This window comes from Balearica regulorum, chromosome 17 (assembly GCF_011004875.1).
Source record: "Balearica regulorum gibbericeps isolate bBalReg1 chromosome 17, bBalReg1.pri, whole genome shotgun sequence".
Taxonomy (NCBI): Eukaryota; Metazoa; Chordata; class Aves; order Gruiformes; family Gruidae; genus Balearica; species Balearica regulorum.
The window spans coordinates 7,654,311-7,666,375 of record NC_046200.1 but is presented as its reverse complement, the minus strand read 5'-3'; the positions used below and the strand labels follow the sequence as shown (position 1 = coordinate 7,666,375).

Here is a 12,065-nt window from a genome sequence, read left to right as displayed (position 1 = left end):
AAAATGCAGAATATAAACCCCTTTGAAGTAATCTTTTCTTCCCAGGTTGTTTTTCTTTTTTTTGGGGGGTCACTTTGCTGTCATCGCTTTGCTTTTAGGGAGAGATAATTGTGAAGAGAAAGAAGTTTAAAATTAAGACATTTCAAAGTTTGCCTTCTAATACATTCTAAGGAAACTCAGATTGCCTGTGTTTTTCCATTTCAAGTTCTATGCTGTGCTGTCCCTGATAAGAGACTTCAGTGGTTTGAATGAACACCAAAGTATCAGCCTAAAGCAAACCGGCAAAAAACAACTCAAGGCTGTCTTTTAATGGACAATGTTTGTTCCTTTCTGCTATGATTCTCCTGTGACTGTGATCAGGAATTCTAAGGACCGTGGTACCTGCCAGTAAACTGGTGCAGATGCACACACACACATGCACAGTGGGAGGAAAAACACTGCATTTGATCTGAGGGATCAAACGTTTTGGGGAATCATCTGATCTCAAGGATATCTGCTCCTTCCTTTCCCCACATCTTTTTTTTTTTAAAAGATGCATCCCTAATCAGGCTTTGTCACTGCTCTGTAAACAGCAGATCTTTTAGCAGTGCTGAAAGATAAAAAGATCAGCAAAGAAAGAAGAGGGAGGTTGTCTTTGCATTGGTGTTTTAAATATTTATTCTAGATGTGTGCCAGACCACTTCTGGTTTGGAGGAAAGGGACCCTAAACACTAAGTGATACAAAACCAGAGAAGTTTTATGCAGGTTGTAATCATTGTTTATTGTATTTCTATAGTATATATTATCTTGTTGAGAATGTAAAAGGTGCTTATTTGGGTCACAGCCCTGGTCCCACCATGTCTCCCCTCTGACAGTGGCTGGTGCCAGCCACCTCCAAGTAACCCTTGGTGCATGGGAGCAGTAACGCTCTCTGGGCAGCACTTTTCCAATCCAACAGGCTGAGCAGCAGCTTAAATGCTTGCCCAGAGCTGCCAGAATTTGGGCTGAGATAGTTGTTCCTCTGCAATGCCTCCCTTGCCTTGGATTTCACAAGATGTCAATGTGTTTGGCAGGGATGGGCCTGGTGGTCACGTGCAAAAATGGACTTGTTCTTGATTTGTTCTTTGTTTTCTGGAAAATGTAACAATAATTTTGAATTTGAACAACAATGTGTTGTCTTCTCTTTCAGATTTTTTTAGAATTTCTCATGATGGAACAACTTTCTGGACAGCTCTGCCCAGTCGCCGAGTGATGGGACTGCAGAATCTGGAAGGTACATCCCAGTGACACAGATGCAGCTTTGCAGTGGGTGCTGCTGTAACATGGTTTAGGCCAGGTAAGGCACTGATCATTTCAGCCACCTTTTTTGGTGAGGATATACCCACTGTTTGTTTGTCTTTATGCTGTTGTACTTGCCACTTTCTTTTGCCTGACGGTAACTTAGTAAGACTTAGAATTGAAGTACCTAGAGCTGAGAGGTGAGACCCACTCCATCACCAGGTTTCTGCTGTAGCAGTTTGCCTGAATAGCCTTTGATAATGAGACTCAATTCTTATTTATAGCTGCTTAAAGAAAATTCGGCCAGCCAATCCTGCTTAAATGAAATGTTCCAAAAACTTGCTGAGAAGCTCAGCAATTATACTTTTCCTTTTGTTACCTAATTCTGCTAAGCTTTATTATTATAGACCTACCAGATGCCTTTACTAAAATCCCATTTGCCTGCTGACAAGCTCAGAAGAGGGATGTGCAGGCTCTGGGCAGCCAGGAGCTGAGCAAGCTCAGGCTCTCGGGAAAGGGCTTTTAGGATTCTCCTGGGCCTTAACACCAGACCTGAAGGTGCTCAGGAGGCTTCGAGTACAGCTCTTGCAATGCAAACAGCTGTGTTGTGTGCAGAAGAGGCGACAGCTTTGTCCTCATTGCAGGGGGATTGGAAATGTTTGACATTTTTGAGAGTACTAAGCAAGACAGAACTATGCTGACTTGGTTTTCCTTGTGCTTCCCAGTCTGCTTGTGGCCTGTGTACTTGTCTTTGGGTGTCTTGATATGCCAGGAAGTCTTTGCTGGTGTGGCTATGCTTAAAAAGGGGTACAAGTATATGAACCAAAGTGCCTCGTTGACACAAACAGCTTCTCTGATGAGAGAGTTAAAATACACTGGTAAACTCTGCAGTAGATATGAAGCTAAAGCCAGTTCCTCCAGGAAAATAGAGGGCACCAATGAAAGGTTTTTTTGCTGGTGTAACTGTATCTGTACTAAGGCTTTTGCTGGTGTAAATCCACTGTGTAAAATACAGAGAACAGTGGTGGCAGGGTGTGCACTGTGAGGAAGGAGCAGAGGAGATGGTGACTGCTGCTGCGTGACTGCACCTCGCTCACACCAAGCCATGATGAGAGTGAAAAAAAGGGGTTGCTGCTGTGTCACTGAGCTCCTGGTGAACCTGCCCATCAGGCCGCTGCTGGGATACAGGGAGAGTTTCAGTCTATATTCATATAGAATCTATCCTAATGATACTTAACAAAGGTGTGTCAGTGCTGCAGGTAGTACAAATGTGGTACAAGTACAGAGCTGTTCTGTATGGACTACCAAAAAATGCACTCACATCCTCAGCAGCATGGCACATGTCCTGGTTTTGGCAGGGATAGAGTTAATTTTCTTCCTAGCAGCTGGTATAGTGCTGTGTTTTGGATTTAGGATGTGTTGATAACACACTGATGTTTTTAGTTGTTGCCAAGCAATCAAGGACTTTTCAGCTTCTCATACTGCCCTGCCAACGAGAAGGCAGGGCGCACCCAAAGAGCTGGGAAGGGACATGGCCAGGATAGTTGACCTGGACTGGCCAAAGGGATATTCCGTACCGTATGACGTCATGCTCTATATATAACTGGGAGGTTGGCTGGGAGGCAGCTGGTCTTGGGAACTGGCTGAGCATTGGCTTCAGGTGGTGAGAAATTGCGCTGTGCATCACTTGTTTTGTATATTCTATTATTATTATCATCATATCTTCCTTTTCTGTCCTATTAATCTGTCTTTATCTCAACCCATGGGTTTTACTTTTTTTGGGTTTTTTTCCCGTTTCGATTCTCTCCACCATCCCACTGGAGGGGGACAGTGAGCGAATGGCTGTGTGGCTGTTTTAGCTGCTGGCTGAGTTAAACCACAACAGCGTGCCTTTCCCATAAATGGAGAATAAGTATTTCACCTTAGGGGCCTAGTTGCCCTATAGAAAAGAAGCAGGCTCTGTAAACATGGAGCCAGCCTTCCTTTCCATGCAGTCAAGGAGCATGTCTACCTTTCTGTCCTTTTAAGACATCTGAATTTGTTTAGGCAGGTGCCTGCCTAAAGCTGTTACCAAAGCCATGAAAGCATTTCTGCTGCACCTTCATTAGAAACCCAGCACAATCAACTCAGATACTTTTTATTTTTTTTTTTTAAGTCCTTCAAAGGCAGCTTCTGTCTTACCAATGTGTCAAGGTGCTCGGAACATGTTTTGCTATGTGTATGTAGCACTGTAATTCTTTCTAGCCTCGATGTGTACTTGAAAAGGAAAAAGTGTAATTTCCTCAGTCAGTACGTAACAGCTTCACAAATTCTGTATGGGATGTTTTATCACTGGCTAAAAAGCAGTGGTTTTCCCACCCTTAACTCTATGGATTTCCTAAAGAAATCCGCCAGATTGTCACTGTCCAAGTTGCTGTAAAGAAGTCACACGCAGAATTTCTTCTTTTTTGTTGTGAGCATCAAAAGTTGACTTTCTGACTGCACAGCAGAAATACTCTATTTGCTACTTACACGAGCATAATTTTGTGACTAAATTACTTAAGTCAGCAACTAATTTCACTGCTGCCTCAGACCTACTTTAAATGAACAGGTATATTCATCAATCACCTCCCTTCTTCAAGTACTAGCTAATCAATACGCGAAAGAGCTATTTAAACACTTTCCTATTTAAAAAAAAAAAAAGAAAAGAGAGAGGAAAAAGTGTGGATAGATAAAACAGCAGAATAAAAAGTAGAGAGAATTTTAGGGACAGACATTGAAGTTTGATGTTATTCTGCAATAGGACTTTGTAAATCCCTAAGCAAAAGGATTATGTAATGGCACTCTTCCACTCCAGGCCTAAATTAACAGTGCTTGGTGACTGCAACATTGTGGTTGCATACAGATACCTCTGACAGCTTTGGGGCTTGAGTAGTTTGAAAATGTCTATGTGTAAAGGGATCGGGTTGTGCTGAACAGCAGGAGCACTTAGAGCACATCACTGTCATAAAAGGCAAAGGAAACACCATGGACTGTGCTGTGATGGCTGTCAAATACTCAGATGGCAAGTGTCTTGCTCAGGAATCGTATGTACTGGGAGAAGCACCAGAAAGGGATGAAATAAGGTCTCTGGAATAGCTGTGGTGTGCTGGGTCTTTTAGACCATACTGCGGTCTATCAATGAATATGACTTTTGTTAATGTAAATGCAGCATTGCGGATTTGTTGCAAGGAACTGTTTTTGTATTTCTATATTGGTCACAGCTGAACTCTACCGAAGGTTACCAGTACAACCTACTGGCTGAAAAAAGTGAGACATTTTAATATACGGGTATTGAAGGAATTATTGTGCAGTGATGCCTAAGCCAAGAGGAATGAGAAAACCTCGTTCTGATACTGGATGTGCTCAGAGATAACTCCTCTCCACTCAGCTGACTGGGTTTATGTGGCTTTAGCAGAGAGTGTCATTGCAGGGATGAAAGATGGGGTTGTATGTTGTTGAGCCTTTATACCGGATCAGCCTTTGTGTTTTGGTCTGCAATACCAGCTGTAGTAGTACAGTCGGACCTATCTTGTGAGTGCCTTAGGGAGGGCTTAACCTCTTTTCTTTTACAACAACTATATTTTTAACAATCCTTCAACTGTGTCAACAGAAACACAAATAGAGCGCACCGCATAATATTCTGTATCCATTCAATAAGTGTGTGACGGAGGATAGGAGAGAGGGGTTGTGAAAAATTTTCCATTGAAACAGCCATGTTGCTCCACAGAATGGTTTTGCCCAGAGCTTTACACCTTCTCCTAATTTACCAGCACTCTGCAGTACATTCTTGAGGTACCTTGGATTAATAACATGTATGACATTAGCATTTTATTTCTCATTTGAGCAATGATTTTTTCCACAGCAGTCTATGCATCCGGACTCTGTCGGTGTGAGGGGAGTTGGCATTATGTCCTCACAAGGAGACATGTAACAGAAAACTGTTGCTAAGAGCTCAGAAATAGCCTCAGTTTGCAGGAATACCACCGAAATGGCCACAGGATGCAAGGCATTGTGTAATTGATGATAGTTGGTATTGTAGAAATCTTTGCTACCCAATTAAAACTCAAAAGCCCCTTAGGGCTTTACACATCACAGGAAGTTACTATTGTCCTTTTCGTTCTGTATTTTGCAGCATTGAGGGCTTTTAGGTTTTATTGACTTATTTTCTACTCTCAGCTTTTATTCTCACGCCGCATAAGAATGAAGTGGCTAATACGTGCTTGCAAACCAGAAATGCTAATTATTAGAAATGTGATTATCATTTGTTTTAGAAAATGAATTAGAAACATAAATTAGTGCTTTTATATCTTGATTCATTTAAAAGAAATGTTTATTCTGAGTGTAGTTTTGTCTAATTTTACTCAATGCAGTTCCAAAATCAGTTAGATATAAGCTTTGTTTGCAAGCTCAGTGTTGTAAGAGTGAGACTGAAATTCTTGCGTGAATGACGTACTTCTCTCTCCCTCTTTGGGTTTAAAACTCCCTACCTACACATTTGACAAAATGAAGGCTTAATAACTTTCTTTTCTCTCTTTAAGTGTACTAGTTAAGTCACATTAGTCTGTTCTCCACCTGTAACGCTGCAGGTACATGCTTAATCACAAAACTGTTAAATCCAATATTACTTGCAGTGTGTGCTTTTATAAACAGGTATTTTTGCCGTTCAAAGTAAAAAGATGCTTGACTATTCAGAAAGTGGAGGTCTCTCTTCGGGACATTGTGTAGTGCAGCTGCTGTGGGTTAAAGAAAGCTGAGATTTGCAGATCAGCTTCCCTGTGGAGGAGACAACAGAGAATCAGTACATTAAATGCATTTCTCTTTATTTACATACCTATGCCAGTGCTGGAACAGAGGCCAGCACAAAGTGAGTACTCTGATAATTCTGCCTTCCAGAAATGCCACCCTGAAAGCTAATGACACCTTCCTGGGAAGCTTCCCTAGCCTAAAAATTGCTTACAGGTTTAGAGATGGTAGGAAAAAATCTCCAGAAAGCAAACTCTGCTAACCGCCACTGATTTTCTTCACAGGTGACTGCTGAACAAAACTTAACAGCTCTCTTCAAAGATTTAAGGCTAACTCTTGTGTTAGGGAAGCAGTTTGAAACATTATGTGTAATGATAAAACAATTTGTTGACTTCTGTCTTAACACTACATTAACGTTAACAAAACTTGCTCAGCTTTGGAGCTAGTAAGAATTGCAACTCTTTTGTGTTTGACAGGAAAATAATGGATTGCAACACAGTGTTTGGCGTGATATTCTTGGGTGTTCACGGCTGCACCTACACTACTGTTTTAGGTTGGATCAGGAACATACTTGTGAAGTAAATCTCCCTATCATTCCCACATACTGTACTTTAATTCACACAGAAGTGAATTGGAAGACATGCTCCAACTGCTAAGGAGTGTTCAGTCTGTGGGGATCAGTCTAGAGCTTAATCTGAAGTAATCAGTGGTGAAGTGTAGACAGCAAAACCAGGCAGCCTTCAGCCTGTATTAGTTCAGACGCACCTCTGTCCCACAACCTTAGAAACATGGCTTGTCCGCCAAAAGGCTGCTTCTCCTGAGGATAAGAGACAGCTGGGTTCTCAGTGGTCGCGTAGAGGATCCCCTTCAACCACTAATACTTCCTTTATGTTGGTAGATGGTAGTAAACTGACACTGAGTGATGGGAGATCTAGGTTAGGAAAAGACTTAGCAGTAGTTATCCCTTGTGCCATATCTCAATCCCTCTTGTTTCCTTCCTTTGCAAATGTCTGGGGCTGCCTTTCTTCGTCTATTTGTATATTTCTAATACCTGCTAAAATCAGTGCCTCTAAGGAAGGATTCATTTTCTTCAATGCAGTAGGGTACAGCTCTGCCATCCAAAACTCTGGGTTGGCAAAACAAAACCAAAGCTGAAATATTCCCTCCTACTGCTCCTCTCAATCCCTGATGATCTGTAGGGTACCGGGGAAGAGAATTGCTCCCTTCAAAGACAGGAACATTCAGATGAAGAAATTTTGAAACTGCACGTTTGTTTCAAATGGATCCTATTTAGCTTGACAGTAAAAGAGCCACAGGGCTGAATTTTATTACACATTCGTGCAACAGGCATTAAATGTTTCATGTTAAGAATATATTAAATTGTTTTAAAAAAAGAAACACACAGCCACATTCAGAAAGAACAGATACAGAAAATAAGTAGCATTCCTCTGAGATTTTTGTGCATTTAAAACCTGAAGATTGGAAAAAGAAAGTGCTGAAGATAATACAGAAGATTTCATCACCTCTCCTGTCCTAGCTACCTCTGTGTGGGTTTTTTAATGCTTGGTTTTGGTTTGTTTTTTTCTTGGGTGTTTTTGTGTTTTTTTTTCTTGGGTGTTTTTGCCAGTTCAGAAAAGCACTTGGCTAACTTCAGAGGTGTCAATAATCCCATCATTACTTCAGCTTTTGGTCATGGACTTGCTGGACCAAGGCCTTCATGAAAAGTCAGGCCCAAGCTAATGCTTTCAGAGTGGTGCAAAAATCAATTTGGGGCCTCTGTCCTGAAGAACCAAATCCTCCCATCTTTCTTTTTGTGGCCTCTTTGATTTGGATATCCTTGTGCATGCTTGCTCAGTAAAGGTGAGCATTCTGCCTGTTGATCTCCTTGGGGCTGTTTGCAGAGAGAGCAGCTACTGGGCACAAATGAAGTGATGGAAATGGACCTAACTGAGCAAAGATCTGAAAAAAATGTGCAGTGTTATAGGTCCTTGATTTCAGTTTGAATTAAAGGAATTTTTTCACTGCAGGTGAATGTAGCATTCATGCACCCTTAATTTTGAAAGGAAAAATATTTCAACTGAATGTAGGGGCAGTTTTCTTGCTGTAGTCTTCACTGTAGTAACATCAACACTGTATTGGGGTCCTCTTGTGTTTGCCACTGATACATGGTTTCAAGGTTGGATTGTTTGGAGCTTTTTGCTTCATATCCTCTTGTAATAGCAAAGAAATACTTTCTTCAACACTGAAGCAATATGAGTGTGTTCTGACCTGGGGAGTCGTAGTAAGGCAGATACACAGATTGCTAATTGCGCTGCCTATAATCATCTCCGTTTCATAGGAACTTATACCCTGCGTTCTTCTGTTTCCATCTGGCATTATGTGCACATTCTTTCATTTCTGCTTCTGCCTTTTAGCCACACAGCTTTAACTGTGTTATAGATGCCAGGGTGGAAAAATGCTATCCTTGGAAACACGTGGGGGGCATTAGCAAAGAGTAAATGACTGGTATTAATCATGCCACAGTTAGATTTCCTTGGTGATACTTGGTACGTCTTTGGGTGACCAGGCTAACAAACTGCCAACTTCTTGTCATCGACAAGCTCTGTGCTGATTAGTATCCACTTTTCTCAATGAGAGTTTCCTTTTTCAGCATGTTAGAGGACTAATCCAGGTAAAAGGATACTATCTTGTGTGCTTTATATTGGTGTGATCTAACCTTCGTGGACTAATGGCTCCTTTACTGGCAAAGACAGCGGAACTGGAGCAATGCAAAGAGAGTACTGCAATCCCCTAGGATGATGTACACATCTGAGAGCATTGAACTGGGCCCCATGTGTTCAGTGGGCAAAATAAAGTGTAGGTTCATCTGTTTAATTATGTAATATATCCTAAGGCAGCATTATGGCTGAGGTTGACTGCACAAAGCAAAGACCAAGGGTTTCACAAGGTCCAGCAGGAAGTGATGGCTTCCCCATCTCCAGAAGCTTTTAGCTGCAGCCAGATGCCTTTCTGAAATACAAACTTTGGGCAAATAGAAGTTCTTAGTGCAGTGTGGGAGCAGTTCGGTACAACAGAAGACCCTTGCCTGTGCACAGTAGATATTTTAATCTAGTCTAAACTCTATGTACTAATAACACCAAAAGAGAAGAAAATACCTTCTAGGCCTGTAGACACAGAGTTTCCTTTGAATATCATTCCTGAAGCCCCAGCAGCACCATGTCTGAAGGGTGATTTGTAATCTTAGCAGATTCTGAATCACCCAGGATGCTTTCTGCAAGTGGGAAGCCAACGTGACTCATGTTTTAGCACTGGAGGTTTCTCAGAGCAATACTGTTTTGACAGCAGCAGTGTGGCTTTTGTGTTCTCCTTCGGTTTATCAGTGGACTTATATCTTAGGTTTGTTATTAAGACTTATTCACTGTCTGGGAAGCCTTGTCAGGTTATGACCATTTGCTCATGTGAATGGCTTAAGGCCGTTGACAAATGCTGTTATCTAGAGTGGATTATTTTCAGAGGCCTTGTACATGTTCTGTCAAAGATGTGGAACTTGGCATGGGCCATAACCAGGTATAGAGAGGTCTAAATATATTACTCCAAGCTTTATCCAGAGTAAAGATTTACCAATATAAAGATCTATATGAGCACGAAAGCTATTATAGATTTAAGGTAATGGCCTTAAAATATCTGAATAATGTTCTTTTGTCTGATGTCCCCTCATGGTCATTTTATATTTCCTCTTGTTTCTTGTGCAGTAGCAAATGCAGACTTCCATTCATGTTGTGGGAGCCACAGGGTCATTTAATAGCATGGTCACTGTCTTGATAAGCTTAGTCCTGATAAATGAGATAAAGTAGGGTGAAACAAGTATTGTGCATGATTGAGGAAGCAGGATGCAGGGAGAAGGGTAGCTAACGTAATTATCACATGCAGAAGCTGCTAATTGACTTGTGATATCCAGGATTTCAATTTAGGATCTTCTGTACAAGACCTTTTCTTTGCTATGAGAGGGCTCTTTGAGTCCGTTCTTGCTGGCTTTTTAGTGATGATGGGCACACCAAGTCTAGAAATAGCATGAGAAACATGCTTTCCACAGTTTTGCTTTGTGGCTGGACCTGGTTGTAGAATAAAAGCCATGGAAATGATTGTACCATCCTTCTGAATCTAGCAGGTAGCTAAACATCAAGTTTAAAGCATCCCATAGGCCTTTTTTATTTATTTTCCTTGGACCCTGATCTACAGGATTTTTCTCTATCAGTTATAGTAATCACTTCATGTCTTAATCATGTTTCTCCAATTAATTGTTCACAAAAACCTGCAAGCTGAACTCTACATATGCACATTCTGGCTGTGTAATCCAGTGCCTAGTCTAAAGCTTGAGTGCTTTATCTGAATGGGCAGAATGTTCAGCATGCTACTTTCATTTACCTGTCCAATTCTGATGCAGAGCAAAACTGAAGAAATGCAGGTTGAGAAGTAAATAATGCCTGCTCATCTTCCTGAAGAACCGTCGGCTGTGCACAGATGGCCTTAGGAGTGAGTAGGCACTTCAGGCTTCTTAATGAAAATAAAGGAACACGCTGGTTACTGTGTGATTCATCCGTTCAGCTACACTTGTCTTTTACATGCACTTCTTATGCTTCTTAATATTATGTGGTACTTAAGAATAAGCATCTACTGCCTATTCATCCTCTTAGTCATGGCAGAATGAAAGGCAAATCTGAAATTCCTCCCTCCTCTATCACCAAGTTCATTTTGTCTTGGCATTCAATAGAACTGGAAGGAAAGAGCTGAGTGACTTGGTCATACTGGAGCAGTAACAAATCATATGGCATCTCCATATGTGATAGACCAGGAGGTTCTGAAGCTGTGCATCTGCTTTGAAGAATCCAGCTTAAAAGAATTGGACAGTCATGTCAGATGGGCAGCACAGAGCTACTCGAGCAGGTGATAAGCAGTTACAATGCAGAAGGTTCTTTTGAATTTCCTGGTATACAATTTGTTTGGCAGACAGCTGAATCTGAATGTGAACTGGAGATGCAAAGCAGTGGTGTCTGGCCAGCTGCCATTCTCTGAGATACGCCCTAGAATTAAAGTCAGAAATTTCTTTAGCAATTGCAGAGATGCTTGGAATATACCTTCTCGGGAAATTAAATGACCATTTGTACTTGACAGTATCACGACAATGTTTTGTCAGCAGAACTCAGCTTGAAACTGGACGCTTCTCCATCTCTGACCAAGGGATTTTGCATACTTTACAAATAAAGCCTAATAGGATTATGTAGTGTGTCCTGCTCCAGAAACAATAATGCAGTTCTGAAGATCCCCTGTGGAAGCCAGCAAAGGCCGTCCTGCTGCAGCAGTTGTGGCAGTGCTGCTTCTTGCTAATCAGAAAACATGAAGAGTGCAGAAATAATTACTAGTTTCTGCTGCCTGTGAGGATGGATTTTGTTTGCTGCAATGTCTCACTCTACCACTGCTTGCTCACTCAGCTGCAAAAGACTCATCTTTTGTTCCCCCCCACCCTAGGATGGAAATACTTGAATAGGACTTTTATTTTTGCTGAAGGCCTCCATGTCTTTGTCCAAACTCACAAATGTGCATTAGAAGATGAGACACAGGAGCCTGTATTTTGGTTTGAACTGTTTTCAGTGCTCTATACCCACTCTAGGATAAGGATTGTTATCCTGAATTTTAATTTGTAGTTTTGTTGACATAATTCCATTCGAAACAATATACAAAAAGCCAGACACCATCCTGGAATATAACTTCAAATAATGAAAGGAGAACAGATTTAAAAATTCAGGAAAATGGATTTAATTTACTGGAGGAATTTTTTAAGAAGCCTAATTGTTGCTCTGTTAGCATCATTACCTTCCTCTATTTTATTGCATAAATAGTTAACAGGGGACTTTTTGTGAAGAAAATACAGGAGAAAAATATTATCATACATTATAAAGACCTAATCATGTATTTGCCACAGAACTGTTAATAACCTATGTTTATATATTACTTCTTTTGGAAAGGTTTACAAAATACATGAATGC

At 41.0% G+C, this 12,065-nt stretch overlaps 1 protein-coding gene across 1 annotated transcript in view; it reads left to right on the top strand.

Annotated features, from left to right (window-relative positions):
- GALNT9 (polypeptide N-acetylgalactosaminyltransferase 9) overlaps positions 1-12,065 on the top strand; it is a 366,104-nt gene that overhangs the window by 36,961 nt on the left and 317,078 nt on the right. The window contains exon 2 of the mRNA XM_075770080.1: positions 1,169-1,315. The gene's annotated coding sequence lies outside the window, so the exon portion shown is untranslated. The remainder of the gene's footprint in view (positions 1-1,168; positions 1,316-12,065) is intronic.